This window comes from Mauremys mutica, chromosome 5, assembly GCF_020497125.1.
Source record: "Mauremys mutica isolate MM-2020 ecotype Southern chromosome 5, ASM2049712v1, whole genome shotgun sequence".
Taxonomy (NCBI): Eukaryota; Metazoa; Chordata; order Testudines; family Geoemydidae; genus Mauremys; species Mauremys mutica.
Window position 1 is genome coordinate 68,871,642 of NC_059076.1, and position 15,640 is coordinate 68,887,281.

The following is a 15,640-nucleotide window of genomic DNA, read 5'->3' on the forward strand; positions in this document are numbered from 1 at the left end:
TTTACCTATCTTAAAGAGATTTTTTCCTTCCTCCCCGCCCCTCCACCCCCGACAGCCCTCTAATGAGTTACCCAATAACCAGACCAACATATAGTATTCATAAATTATTACAGAGCAGCTTCAAATATGAATCTGCCCTCCCTACCTTTCTAACCTAAACTCTGAGTGAGTAAGCTCAAACCTTGATATAAGTCTACATGCCCCATTCAGCCATCCCTATGCTAAAAGTTCACTAGTGTGCATTAATGTAGTGTACCTTGTTTATTTTAAACCAATTCTGCAATTTGTCAAGGTCATTTTGAATTCCAATTCTATCCTCCAAAGTGTTTGCAACCCATCCCAGCTTGGTGTCCTCACCAGATTTTATAAGTGTAATCTCCACTCCACTATCCAAATCTTTCAAGTAAATGTCGAATAGTACCATATCCAAGACAGGTCCCTGCAGGACCCCATTAGAGACATCATCTCAATTTGACAGTGAACCATTGAGAGCTACTCTTTCAGTACGGGCTTACAACCAGTTATGCATTCACCTTATAGCAATTTCACATACACCACATTTCACTAGCTTTCTTATGAGAATGGAATGGGGGACTGTGTCAAAAGCCTTACTACAATCAAGATTATCACATCTACTGCTTCTCCCCCATCCACTAGGCCAGTAACCCCATCAAAGAAGGAAATTAGGTTGATTTGGCATAATTTGTTCTAGACAAATCCATGCTGGCAATTCCTCAAGGTCCTTACTAATTGATTGTTTAATCATTTGTTCCACTATTTTTCCAGCTATTGAAGTTAGGCTGACTAGTCTATAATTCCTTATGTCCTCTTTGTTTCCCCTTTTAAAGATAGGTACTATGTTTGCTCTTCTCCAGTCCTTTTGGACTTCACCCATTCTCCATGAGTCCTTGAAGATGGTCACTAACCGTTAACTTTTAGTTACTTTATACCAGGGGTTCGCAAACTGGGGGTCAGGTCCCTTCAGGGGGTTGTGATGTCATTACATGGGGGGTCGCGAGCTGTCAACCTCCACCCAAACCCCGCTTGCCTCCAGCATTTATAATGCTGTTAAATATATTAAAAAGTGTGTTTAATTTATTAGGGGGTTACACTCAGAGACTTGCAATGTGAAAGGGGTCGCCAGTAAAAAAAAAAGTTTGAGACCATCACCTATCACTTCCTGTGTGACCATGTTTGAATTGTCTGGATCATGGCTCTGGAATGGGAGAGAGACAATGGGACTGTACACCTGATACTCTTCGCTCTGATCAAGTAGGTGAAGAGTGGAAAGGAAGGGGTGTGTAGCAGTCAGAGCCATATCTTTAGCCTTGCATATGCCAACCAGTGGAGCTGAGGAGGGAGGAAAGGAAGGTTAGAGGCCACTAAACTGTCAGTGGATGTTAACCATTTGAACTGAGAAATACATGGAGTTTATATCAGATTACTAAAACCCCATTCAACTCTTACAGCATGTTAACCAACTGCAGTATGCAAATTAACTAGTAACTAGTCTGAATTATTCCTGATAATATCACACCTTCCAAGTCCTATTGTTACTCTCCTGAAATCAAACTACTTGCTATTAAAAAAAAAAAGAGAGAGAGAGAAGTTTTCTTCTCTCTCACTGTTTTTTTCCTCTTTTTTTTCCCTAAAAAAAATCAACAAAAAATCAACAAAACATTTCTGCCCTTGGCAGGCCAGACAATCTAGCTGAAAATAGTGGAGAGAGAGTAGCCCAAACTGATCAATATTCTGAACAGCAGTGCCAGCTTCCAGAGCTAATTCCATGCAGCCTTGTCAGCTGGAGGCATTTTAAACTGCAAAAGTGGGGACCAAGGATGGGAGAAGTAATAAATAAGCAGGAAGGGGGGGAAGTGACTTTTCAAGGGTCCCTTTCCATCAAAAATCTTCTAATAGTCTTCAAGTATATAAAAAAAGAAAACTAAGGAAAAGGCTGTCTCTCAGCTCTGAAATCTTAAACCAGATGTGCCTCACATGATGTTGTGAACATCTTAGGGTTGTCATGATAGCATGTAAATGGGAAGAGCATGGAAAACCACACAAGACATGCTTGTAATCCATATGCTCTATCCAGTCCAAATTTGCTTTCCTGACTGTTATTAAGTACCTCTTACTCAGCACTGACAATTTGTGTGTGTGTTTATATGCCTATTTACTCTATTATTAATGAAAGAAGCTGTTGCTTTATCTACTGCTATGTCATATACCAGCTAACTCTGAGTTACAGCTATTATGCCAATATGTCATGTAAATGTGGAAATGTATCCAACTGTTAAGATCTTTAAAGGCCAAAAATATGTTATATTAATCAGACATAGTTCCTCAGATTTGATGATAATTCTGGCATGCCTTTAATTAAAACTAAAGAAACCATGTTGTTTGCCTTGTATTAGCTGATGTGCATCAGTTAAATGCTTTGTTGTTATTCTGAACTCTGTTGCATTTAAATTTATGATTGGATAGTTCAATTTTAATTTGATTTACTATCCCTTTTCACTATCCCACATTGTCTCTGATTAAAAGTAACAGTTTTGATAAAAACCTATACCAGGAGTTACACCTGACAAAGTGCTGAAGTTGACAGAGCAGGCAGAATGTTGATACATTGTTGGACACTCTTGCCTATGATTTTCCTGTGTTAGGAGAAACTCCCTCAAAGTAAAGAGTGCTGATATTTATTTTAAAACACTAAACAAAGTGTTTGTTTTCACTTTTTAATCATTTTGTTTTAAATGAAAGTTGCCCAGGTGTTGAAGTACCATGTACCACATCAGCCCTGCTCTGCCTTTCAAGCAGGTTGCGGGAGGTGGGTGGAGCAATCACTCAGCGGGCTCTACACCACTGGTGCTGTGAAAGGTGGCTCTACAGTGATCCTGAATTGGCTAATATATAGGGAGAGCTAAGGATTGGGCTCCTGGATCTCCACTATCATGGATCCCGTGTCCCAATTACCCCCAATTATGTTTTGCTACTGCAACACAGCTCCTCTCTGTTCCTTGTACAGAGAAGGAAGTTGGATTCTAACTCACCCAGAACTCTTCACACAGGGTTTGATTACATTTGTTATATTTAGGATGGGAAGAGAATGGGGAAAGGGAATTTCGTCTTTTTTTAAAAATCTAGTACCTTGTAGATCAATTTATAAATAATGTTATATATGTTCTAGCTACTGCATATGGTAAATATTATATGATCTTCAGAACAGAACCAACAAGATGTACATCTCTTTCTACAAAAGAAAGATCTTGTTTCCTCACAATATATCAGTGAAGTCAAACTATACTATTTTTGGAGAATTACTGTTATTGCACTTGACATGTATGTAGGTGTTTTTAAGCATTAGTGAAACTATTCATGCAGATACAGTATCACCACTTGAAATTAAACCCACGAAGTGATAAAGTTCATGAATCTTGCTAAATCATTTTACAAGGAGGGACAGGGTCTTCTAATACCCTGTTCTTTCAGACAAAAATCTCACTTCAGTTATCCATGCCTTTGTCAGGTTGCAAATGGATTACTGCATTGTGCTCTACAACAGCTACATATAAAGCCTTTTTCAAAACATGAAACAATGCATAATGCAACTGAAGTAATCCCTGCCAACAGCTCTCTGGTTTTAATGGGATAGGATTGGTAGCAGAGAAATTTTCAACTCTGATACTTGGTTCAGTGTCCAGATATGTGTTGGCCTTCAGAGCATGTTGGGGAGGCCTATTTTCCAGGCTCTCTCTGAGGAAGTGAACTGAGTAGGATTGTGGATAATAGATCTTATTGGTGGTGGATGCAGAAGTTAAATGTTGGTGCAGATGTTAAATGGAGCAAAAGCAGAGTTTTATTTGGAGCAGACCAAGGTGTTTTATATAGATATCTGTCCAACAGATATTTTTCTTAAGTGATGTATACAGCAGCTGAAACTTAAACAAGTACACTTGATTAATTAAGCTACATAATTATACAATAAAATAAAGTTCAAAAAAACCCAATATTATCATGTTCCATCTAATTATTTATAAACATTAACACCAGCCTGGATGAATATTGCTTGTTAAAATCTAAAACATGCTACATTAATAGGTGAATAAAGAATCTCACACAAACCACAGTTTAAATTATCCTATATTCTAAAAACCAAAAAACACAGCTTTAAACTTATTTATCTACAAACTACATCTGCCAGCACCTAAGACTAAATGGATGTGGCCATTACTCATTTTAAAAAGACCTCTTTTACCAGTTGCTGAGAGATTAGTTGTAGAAATATCCAGATTCCAGTACTAATGTAGATCCGTTCCTATCCATTAGGTTCAGACAATCTAACTTCTGTACTGTTTGTTGCAGCTACAGTGACTGACTTCATACTAATCCAGAATTTACAACCTTGGAGGCACTTCTTATAGGTATAACCTGTGGCATCAAGCAGAGATAAGATGCCTTTGTCAGATTGTTTGCACCAAACATCTGCAATATAAACCAGTTGAAGAATACAGTCACTTCATTCTGCTGATTTGTCATTGTTTTAAACAGGTTACATTATGTTTACTTCTTCCTCTTATTCCATCAACTGGGGTTGGGTCATCATGCAAGCATCCACTACCTTTGTCTGTTTGATGGGGCCTTAAAATCCATTTATGATTTTCTTTGGTGCAATCCACCCTTCTTCAGCTTTCCTCTGTGTCTCTTTTCTACCACCCTCTCCTGCCATGCTATCATGACTAGGTGTCTTTAATTCATCCTCTGTATTCATCCAAATCAGCAAAGTCAGTGCTTACTGGATTTTGTCAGCCACAGCCAAAGACTTTGACTTTCATCCTAATATTTACATTTCCAATCCCGTCTCTTCCTGCAACTCCTCTTGTGGCACAAAGACATCTCATTTCAAATACTGTAGGTGTTGAACCTGTGAACTCTATTGCCTATGCTTCTGCACCATACTACAGGGTACACCATTATTCTATTATACAGTTTCTCTTTTAGTCTCAATGGCATACCCGAGATGTCATTCCGCACTCTTCCAACACCCTCAAATCTGGACGGTATCTCACAGAAAGCTCACCATCTTCCATGTCCTGGCCACGAAAGTACTTGAACTGGTGAGTCTGGTTTATTCTCACATTAATCATTATGTCCAGTCACACTGTGGCTCCTTTTACTTACCCACACAACCTCAGTCTTACGCATGCTCATTTTCATCCCATGCCTGCTCAGCTGGTCATACTACTGGTTTATTATTTCCTCTAGATTTTCTTTTGAGGATGCCCTTATTGCTAGGTTGTCTGCATATAGCAGGTTCTCACCTTTTCCCACTGGGGTCTTTCTGCTGACATAGCCCGTCAATATGATAAATAGCACAGCAATTTAGGGCCAACTTTTGGCACAGTCCAACTTTCACTTCAAAGAGACTTGTTCAGATCACTGTTTTAGGTGATCTATATAGGGCATACACCACAGTTATTGACTCCTCAGATGCTCCATATTTCCCCAGCACTGGTACAAGCATCCTTCTATCCCCTTTATCATATGTCTTTTTTAAGTCTATAAAAGCCAGGAAGCTATCCTGCTGGTAGAATAGTCAGTCTCTACCCCTTGATGAATTACAAATGTGCTGTCTATGGCTCCCCATCCTTTCCTAACCCAAACTGTCATTGTGTGAGGATGGGTTCCACCATTCTCCTAACACTAGCACTCAGGATCCATTCCAGTACCTTCATCTCATGGAACAAAAGCTTTATCCCTCAATACCTTCCACATTCATGGGTACTTACCTTATGTATTAGACCAGGATAAACTTGGACCAGTCTTCAGGAATTCTCTTACCTTGCTATACAACTTTAACGACTCTGCTCATCCACTTTATACCTCTGTTGCCCAAGACTTTCACCAGATCTGTCACTCCTTCATCAGGTCCCACTGCCTTACCAGTCTTCATTTCCTGGACTGTATTTCTCTCCTCTACTTCTGTTATATCAGACTCAGGCACCACATTAGGATCACAAGTTGGAAACGCCACCCTAAAGGAGTCTGCTGAATTTAATGCCTTGTCTACACTACCAGTTTGTGTCAACACAATAAAAATTGCAGTTTTGTATCCACACTTGCTCCCTCTGTTGACAGATCATGTCCACAATAGGGGCATAATCATGGACAGTGTGAGCAATGCACTGTGGGTACCTATCCCACAGTCCTTCTGTCGCTAGGTGTTGTGAAATGATGGTGCGGATCACAGCACATCTTGGGACAGTGCTAAATGTCCCATGATGCATTGTTTTCTGTCGCAGCACTCCATGGGCTTCCAGCTTTCATGGCATTTTTTCAACGGCTCACCTTTGCTGTGCACCTTGGAATCTTTGTGAGAAGGATGGATCCTGCACTGCTCTCCTATGCTCTGTTAACTATCATGAAGACATTGCAGATGGCAGTGCAGTTAAATCATGAAGTTCCTAACTGAAGAAGGCTAGGAGGTGGGGTGGGGTGCTCTGCATGGGGGAAAAGAGCCCTCTACAAGGGTTGCGGTGCAGCTGACTAGGGAAAAAATTATAAAATTCTCCCTCACTTTTCCACAGGCAGGGGCCATTGTAGTAGATATCTCACTGCTAAGTGTAAGCAGGGAAGTGAGGGTACATCTACTCCGCACTTGTGGCTTCCACCCTGCTCCCTAGTCTGCTCACCTAAGTGCCGCTTTGGTCCCTGCACAAGTGATTACCGAATGGTGCCGGAAAGTCTCCTACAAAGGGGGAAGGAACAAAGCTGCTCTGCCATGGAACCTTCGGCAGAGGATTGCTTTCCTGGAGATCTCTCTGGAAAATTCCCGTGAGATCTCGGCGTGCATCTCGGTGTGCACCCTGTTCCGCCGTACCAATAGCTACACAGAGAAATGTCCAACTCACAGAAATACAGCCAGCCTCCCACATTTCTATGCCCTGAACCCACCTCCACACTACACAAGCCATAGCCACTTACCAGGCATCTGATCTCCTGCTTCTTGCTCCCCGGAGAGTGACTGCTGAAACTGGCTAGCTACCTCTGGAGTGGAGAACAGTTCCTGATTGCCTGCCCCACTGGGCAACTCTGCCAGGAGCTGCACATCCTCATCTAACTCCACCTCTTCATCCAAAACATCGTCCTCCGGGTTAGGTCCACTTTCCGCCACCTCTGTGCCCTCCGAAGTGTCCACGGGGTTCTTCATGATGGAGGTGGGGTCACCACCAAGGATAGCATCCAGCTCTTTATAGAACCAGCAGGTCTTAGGTGCAGCACTGGAGCAACTGTTTGCCTTCTTCACCTTATGGTATGCCTGCCTCAGGTCTTTTATCTTTGCTCTGCACTGCAGCATGTCCTGATCATAGCCCTTTTTGCACAAGCCTCAAGAAATATGCCTGTAGGTATCAATTCCTACGGCTCAAGCGCAGCTGAGACTGCACAGCCATCTCTCCGCATATACTGATCAGCTCCAACAGCTCAGCAGTGGTCCAAGCAGGGGAGTGTTTGCTATGATAACCTGCCATGGTCACCTGGGAAGATGCAATGAGGCCTCTGCACACCGAGCAAAGAGGAAATGGAATTTCAAAAATTCCTGGGGCTTCTAATGTGGAGGGGCGAATGGTTGTTTACCTGGCTGCAGGGCAGTGGAGTTCAAACTGCTGACCAGAGAAGTCAGGTTGGGCATTGTGGGATACCTCCTGGAGGCCAATTAAAGTGATGAAATGAAGTGTGGTGTCTACTGTTCAACTTTGTCAACAACAATATAGAGGAAAAAGACACAAGTCTCTCATGAGGGTGGATGTATTTTGTCACCAAGACTGGGCATTTTCCCCAACAAAAGTCGTGTTGCAGTGCGTATGCACTCACTTTTTGGGACAACAAATGGCAGTTTTGGTGACAAAATTTGCTAGTGTAGACAAGGCCTAAGATACTCTCAAAGTATTTTTTCCACTATCCTTCACTTGTTCAGGTGTTGCCAACAGTCTCTCCTAATCATCATTTGCAAATGTTACACCACCATCCCTCTTTCTCTTTTCGTCTCATGTTTGCAGTGCTATAGATCTTTTTGCCAGCCAGCTGTGGGTAGTTTACAAGCTCAGTCCACATTATGCTTACTACAATAGCTCAAGTAGAATAGATTTTATTTTATTTTACTGTTACAGGTCTCTCTACATACATTTATTTCAGACAATATGGCAAAATTAGTTTTCTTGCCTAAAATCTGAGGTTAATTAAGCCAGGAGTCATGGATTCATCGATCCAGGCTCTGCATTGTGACAGGGTCCACAAAGTTTAAATTCAAGGATTTTTTTTTTGAGTGGGTGGGTAACCCCAGTATCCTAGAGTGTTCATGAGAATTGAGTAGGAGGGAGCACTAATCAGGAAGCCACAGCACAGCTGTCCTGCCCCAGCCTTCTGCCTGTTGACTCATGCTTTCAACTGGCCAGCAGCCACTTCCCTGTGAGGCAGAATGGGCAAATATGCAGGTGTATTAGCTGCCTTATTCCTTACACCTCCCTTCCCTGTTGATCAAACATTCCAGGTTACACGTAGGAATAATTTCTTCGTGACCTTGGTTACCTGAAGAAGGGTCCATCAAGTAGCAGTCAGCCTAGTTTATGTTATTGAAACGGGTGTGTCAGCCACAGTATGTGACAGGCCTGATATCTGTGCCTGTTTTTCCTGTCACTTTGCATCACACATAATACAGAAAGAAAATAACATCTATAAAAGGGGCCACACCATGAACAAGAGGAGAAGGAAGGGGCCTCAGAGGAAAATGAGAGGTCCTTACGTCTCAGAGGGGACAAGAGCAGTGAAGACTTCAAGGGCTGTTTGTGGGGAGGGGGAAAGACAAAACTGGAAAGTCCCTCTGGGCGTGGCTAGCAGTGGGGAAAGAGGAAGGCGTCTCACTGGTCCTATGTACATTTGCAGAGATCTAAAATGCACAATATTTATATTGGTATTTATACAACATTTGCATACTTAGTTAACTTCCCCTCAACTCTGCCTCTCACTGCAGTCCCCATGGAGGAGGCATATCTTAGAGAGTTTCACCATTGCTGTGCTCAATTCTACTCCTGTTCCCACATTTACCTGCCCCTAGGCTGGCCACCATCCAAGTTTATAAAGCCTATCTGCATTACAGCACTATGAATCTGGAATAAGAGTGGAGACACAGATGAGCTCCCTACAAAAAGAGTCTTGTACTGTTCCCGGTTACATTTGTGCAATTGCAGGGGAGCACAAACAAGCACACGGCAGACACAGCCTCCTTCCTGCTTCCTCTCCCTCCCATTCCACAAACTGTGAATGTCAAGGTGACACACACACACACACACACACACCATACATATAGCTGGACCCCCCAAGGACCTGCGAACCACAGGTTGAATATCACTATGCTAGAGATTATGAGCTACCAGAGTATTTATAAATCATGTGTTGCAGTGAATGAAATGCTTTTGACTTACAAAAAAAAAAGTCTCTTCTTGATGCCACCCTGTCACTATTTTGTTTCCAAACCTGCTAATAGAACAGCAACCATCCCTGGCAACCAAGAAATAAAATACAATACCTTCAAACCCAATGCACAAAATTTAAGCTGAGTAAAACTACAGGCTAGAAATGTCCAGAAAAGACAGACAGACATGAAATTCAGTAAGTGTTGCAGGTAGAAAAATTATCTCAGCAAAATAATAAAATAAAACAAAGAATCTTGCCAGTAGCAATTTAGTGAAAAAAAAATAGTATTCTGTAGTATCTCAATGGACAGGACCTTCTAAAAAAATAGTAAAAAAGGAAAGAAAACAATTTAAGATACAAGTGTGTCTACTTTTAAACTCCCAATAGGCTAAATATATTAAGTATGGTATTTGATACGTTTTGAATGATACAAGACATACACACACAGAAATACACAAATGCCACTTTGTGTACATTGTCTCATCTCTGTCAAAACATATCAAACATTTTAATGCCATGATCTCAAAAATGTTAGAATCAGGTAAAAAGGAAAACAGAAACTTCAAAAAAGATTTAGTGAAATTAAAATGTATTGCAATGAAAAGTGAGCCCAAATATTCCAAATCTGAAATCAACCTCCTAAATTTTGAGGGGAATTCATATCTAAACCCATTCAACTGATTTTCTTTCTAAAGCAATCAGGGAAAAGAGGAGCGTCAGACTCCAAGGAATTCTCACAAATTTTCCAGCATTTGGACCACAAAACTACTACCAAACTGCCCAAAGGATTTTAGTCCTATTTGTGGCTTCAGTACTGTCAACACTTTATCCATCACATCTATAAATATGGGCACCACGCTTCATAGGTTTGGCCATTTGAATGGTGATGCACTGAATCAGTAGCTCAGGTAGACAACTTAGAATAAGAGCTTCCCCATAAGAATAAGAAGGTAAACAAGCATAAAAATTCCATGCCATGTGGCATTTTGTACAGAAATCCATATTACAAGAGAACTGAAGGCAGGTCTGCGGTGCAACATAAGTGAAAAAGAAATACCTAGTGTTTCCAGTCTACCATTTAAATAAAACTTTATCAAAGTTACTGACATGGATTTAGTGAGGCCAACTCACAATGCAGTGCATGTGACAAAAGAGGAAAAACTTTAACTAAAGTCTCTTTGATGTCCAGTTTTGGTCTCGCCGTCTACTGTGTGTTACACATCAATTGTAGCGTTTGATGACATCACTGCTCAATTACACAGTCCATTGTCCCACGCATAAAAGAAGTCCAGTTCCCAAGTGAAAGAACAATTCTAGCCTTCTAAACTTGCCAGACAGCCATTAGCTCTAGCTGAGAATACATGCTGCAAAGATGCTGGCAGAAGCACAGAGTAGAGCAGTTCTAATCAATTGAAATCACCACCCACTGGGGGTTATTAAAGGTAGGTTGGCAACAGATAGCAGGGGGTTATTTATTATTATCATCCTACTCTTCTGCCTCAAATAGTGCAGTCAGCCAGCCATTTCTCAGTTCTCCCACTGCACCAGTCAAAAGCAATTCTGGGGCACAAAGCACATGGCCCGAGACCAGGGACATCATTGAGGGTGGCCTAAATGTGGTCTCTATGCCCAAAAAGTCCTTTCAGCCAGCCAGCCAAACAGGCAGCAGGAGCACAACAGAGTTCACAAGCTCAGCCTGCTGACATCAGAAAGATGATTTTCAATTTCTCATTTTGTCTTATATTGTCCACTTCAGTTCACCAGGCATAACGCCCTTTCCCTAATCTAACTCAGTTCTTCATGTCCGTCATCAACCTCTCTTTTCCTTCCTTCTCTTCCCACCCTCTATCATCTTTTTTTCCTCTTATCCTCAAAAAAAGCTTTAAAAGTAATTGTCCGGAAACTGCAAACTAAAATGTTATCACATATAATCACCATGTAGTATGCAAAACAAATCAAGCCAACCCTATGATCTAATTTATACAAACACTTGTCCTCCCATCTCCTTACTCTCCTACTGACTGTAATCACTTCTTGGTATGTTCTTAGAATGTAAGCTCTGTGGGGCACAGACCAGGTCTTTCAAACATTCTCCTAATTGCTCAGCATATTTTAGGCTTGATATCATTAATAGCAGTTTTAAACATCCACATATGGTAAAAGGTTGATCACATTTCTGACAGTGGTAGCTGTATATTGTATTCATTGACTGGGGATACTTGACTCTGCAGCTGAGTAACTCTGGCTCAGAAGATACTGATGAGGAATATGATATGTTTCATATAGAGGTTAGTTTCCCAGCAGAGTACATTTGTCCCCAAACCTCAGAAGGCATACAGATCAACATCTAACAAAACCCTTAGTGTAAGGCTATGCTGCTGAATTGTTGTTGTGTGTCCAATGGCTATACAACAATGCTAGTAAAAACTGGTGAGAAAATTATTATGCAAAAGGGAAGAAATTAGTTTTGGTTTAGAATTTCTATTATCTTGATGCATCTGATTCATGTTATAGAGTGTGCTGTTTGCCTAAGAACTCAATCAGCAGAGAAAGAAAAGGAAACAATTTATCCCTTCTCCTTTGATTACTATTTGAAATTAGTGCAGTCCAATGCCCACGAGACACATAAGGTTTCATTTGTGGTTGGAAAGGAAGGTGGCAGAGGACAGTGGTCCAATGAGTCTTCCCATGGCCATATCAGAACATTCTTTATCAAAGACACTGGAGAGAGGAGAACAACTGATCTGCTGCTTCTGCTGCTCTCAGTTCACTTAGCATACCCACACAGACTGACAGCTTGCCACTGGGGCCAATACAATAATGTGTCTAACTGCTTTAGAGACAAATAATTTATATTATAAACAAGAAAGATGTGGATATCTGAAGATCTGCATTGCATCATAACATAAGCAGAGGGACTGCCTCCATTTCCTCAAAAGCTCACAGTCCCTACATACATATTTCAAAGTTATTTCAGGTATTAGTATAGAATGTTATTTCTTCTGTCTACAGGGCAACATACTGACCTCAGACAAGACAAGCAATTCTCTGTGATTTCAGTGGAAGTTTCCAAACATAAACCAAAAGTGTTTTTTTGGGGGTCCAATGCGTCACTCCCTCAACCTCACATATAACACACCACTCTGTTCAAAGGGCAATTTCCACATCACTAAGCCAGAGCTCTGAAGTTCTTCAAGATCAATTTGAAAATTATTCAAATATACATTGTATTATTTTAACAATTATAGCTACTAAGCTGTGACTGTTTGTGATGCTAATTGAGGTGCACAGAGCATTTGCTTGTGTGATTTTCATTCTCTACTCAGTGAATGGCAAGTGGTTTTCTATGTAGCTGTGTTCCTTATAAAAAGGGTCGTTCTCAATTATTTTGTTTTAGGATTTATATTCAATTTCTGTCTGAAGCTTTAAATTTAAACCTCAAGCAAGTACATTTTGTTTTCTAACACACTGACCCTGTGTCAGGGTTGGAAAAAATTGTGCTTGTTAGAAACAACTGTATGGATTAGATCAGTTATAAAGTTATAGGAAAATGATGAAGTAAATGCCTGTCTAGTCTGAAAACTGAATGACTAAGCATGACACAGAAATTGAAATATTTATATTAAAGCATCATTTGAAATGCATCTATGATGCCAATGACAATAGATGCTGTTGTATTGGATCTTGAATGGATACAGTTTAAAAAAGTTATTTCCTACTTAAAAAAATAATAAATCTCTATGAGTAAAACCTATCTGTGATAACACAGGAGTGTTATCTGCATTTAGTTTCAAAATAATTAAACATGATTTATAATCAGTGGTAGATTAAGACCAGATCCTCTGTGCTTGAGGATCCAGGCTCTGTCACTGCAGAGGACCTGCCCAGCTAAGGGCAGTTGATGGTTATGGAATTCTTCTCTAAAGACGTCATCTATTCAGGATCTGACTGTTAGTTCTTGTCCTTCCATGCAAGAAAACTTCCTTAGCTCTTAAGTTTTTGTCTACTGACTGAGTCAAGGGCATTGCCCTACTGAGCATATTCTGGAAATTCTGTAAGATGATATGGTCGGTGAAGCAGAACTACTACAGGTGGAAGAAATCCCTTTCTCTCTCTTATTCCACAAAAGTATGTGAAAGGTGGGTGGGAATCCAGCCCCCATAACTTCAGCCTTTCAGAAATGATGCATTCTCCTTACAAGATCTTCCTTTCTGCATTCTCTCTCTGAATTGGCTGCTATATAACATAGCTTCCTGCACCCTGCTTCCTGTTATAATGGTGGTAACAGAGGCACTAGAAAGTGACTGTACTACTATGTGGTGGTGGGCTGCAGAGCGGGAAAATGTTCAATGACTTTAAAAACAAATTCAGAAAACAAAACAGGCTACCCTTTAAATTAATTAAAAGAGAGCTATGTCTACAATTTCAACTGTTCTTGAACTACAATGCAACCATTTAATATCTAGAGGTCATATTATGCCATTCATGTGCAAAAGTTCCTACTTAAATAAAAAAAAGAACAACATGATATGCCCCAATGAAATTAACAAAAACAGGTAATGGAAAAATAATGTGTGTCAAGCTGCCACCAATCTTACCTGTGCAACCTCAATGAAGTCAGAATTCACTCAAGTCTTGTGGAGCTAAGCCAACAAAAGTGCAGTGAAACTTCTGACAGCATTTGCCCTAGAATTCCCTGTAGACCTTCTAAAATAGACTGTAGGTATAATATTCTGCATGTGAGAAACACCACTGCAATGACTGGACTGGTTACTACATTCTAAACTAGCTGAAACTTCTAAGTGATCTTCAATGATACCACATGGAGGGCACACAGGAATAATTCATCTGGCGGTGACAAAGCACGGATAATTGGTCCATAACTCCAAGAGATCACAATCTCCTTTTTTAAAAGTTAGAAAGCAATATTTTCCTCAGGAAGATAAAAAAACATGATGTAGAGCAGCTTTTTATATTGTACATGATGCAGTGTGCTGTACTCATTTTAGCCATTACATGCTTATTACCACAAAGAAGCTAAAGTTATTGGGACAATTTCAGTTATTTAATACATCTTTTTACACTAAAGTTAGTGGAAAACACAGGAGTGAAAATTTTAACATGTAATATTTGCATAAATGTATACCACATTGCAAGTAATTCACTGATTTAAAATATATGCACACTTTCTCTTAAAAATCTTGGAGTCTCTCTTAATTTCTATGATGTACAATTATTATTTTATTTAAATGTGCCTAGATGTTGCCTAGTTGTATTGTTTTACGTTAATGGAACTCTCTTTTCTGAGTTTTTAGTGGACATCTTCATGTAGTGGTTATTTTCATATTCGTTGCTGGATCATTGAGCAGTTCACACGTACCTATACAGGGCAAGTATTTATAAACATAACTTATCACAAAAATGTTAATAAAATAATGTCAGTTGCAAAAAGAACACAAAGTCATTCAACCTAATCAGGCCATTCAGAGTGCCTCACTTGAAAAAGAAGCTTTTCTTGAAAAGCCAGCTGCTCCTCTCTGCTTTAAACAAGAAAAAGCCACACAATGCAGAATTCAGAAAAAAAATACATTAAAATACTTCCATCATTTACATCGGTACATACAAACATTGTTTAATCAAGGACTGTATTGGTGGTGTTCTAGGAGCCTCAAAGCTGCACTTCAGTTGCATAAAATGGAGCAGGCTCTGATGACTCTCATCTTTAATATGATAGATGTTGCTGCTGCCAACTGCCGTCTCTCAGCATTCGGTGTGGCCTCCAATTTACAAGCAACTCTGCACAGAGGGACTCCTGCACCCACATGGAATCCCATGCAAGTCTGATTGTATTTTGGCGTCACTGCCATGAATTTATACTGCATGTTGAGACTACCACCCCATGTTAATGATGAACGTGGTCATCGGCTACATTTGTATAGCTAGCTCTTTGGGGATATTGGTCCCAGAACCACACTTTGACTACCCAGGTTTACACAAACTGTTTTCAGAGGATATTGAGTAAAATGAAAAAAACAGCTGCAAGAAATCTCTAGAGTGAGATACTTGTCAAATCAACTTTTTGCATCACTTCTTCACAATACACTCTGTGCAATCTCACTGGTGCTTTAATTGAATTGCTTCAAAATATGTACCTGATAAGAGTATTCCAGAC

General features: G+C 40.2%; 1 protein-coding gene across 3 annotated transcripts in view; it reads right to left on the reverse strand.

Annotated features, from left to right (window-relative positions):
- Positions 1-15,640, reverse strand: part of FSTL5 (follistatin like 5) — a 626,682-nt gene that overhangs the window by 384,967 nt on the left and 226,075 nt on the right. The window lies entirely within an intron of this gene.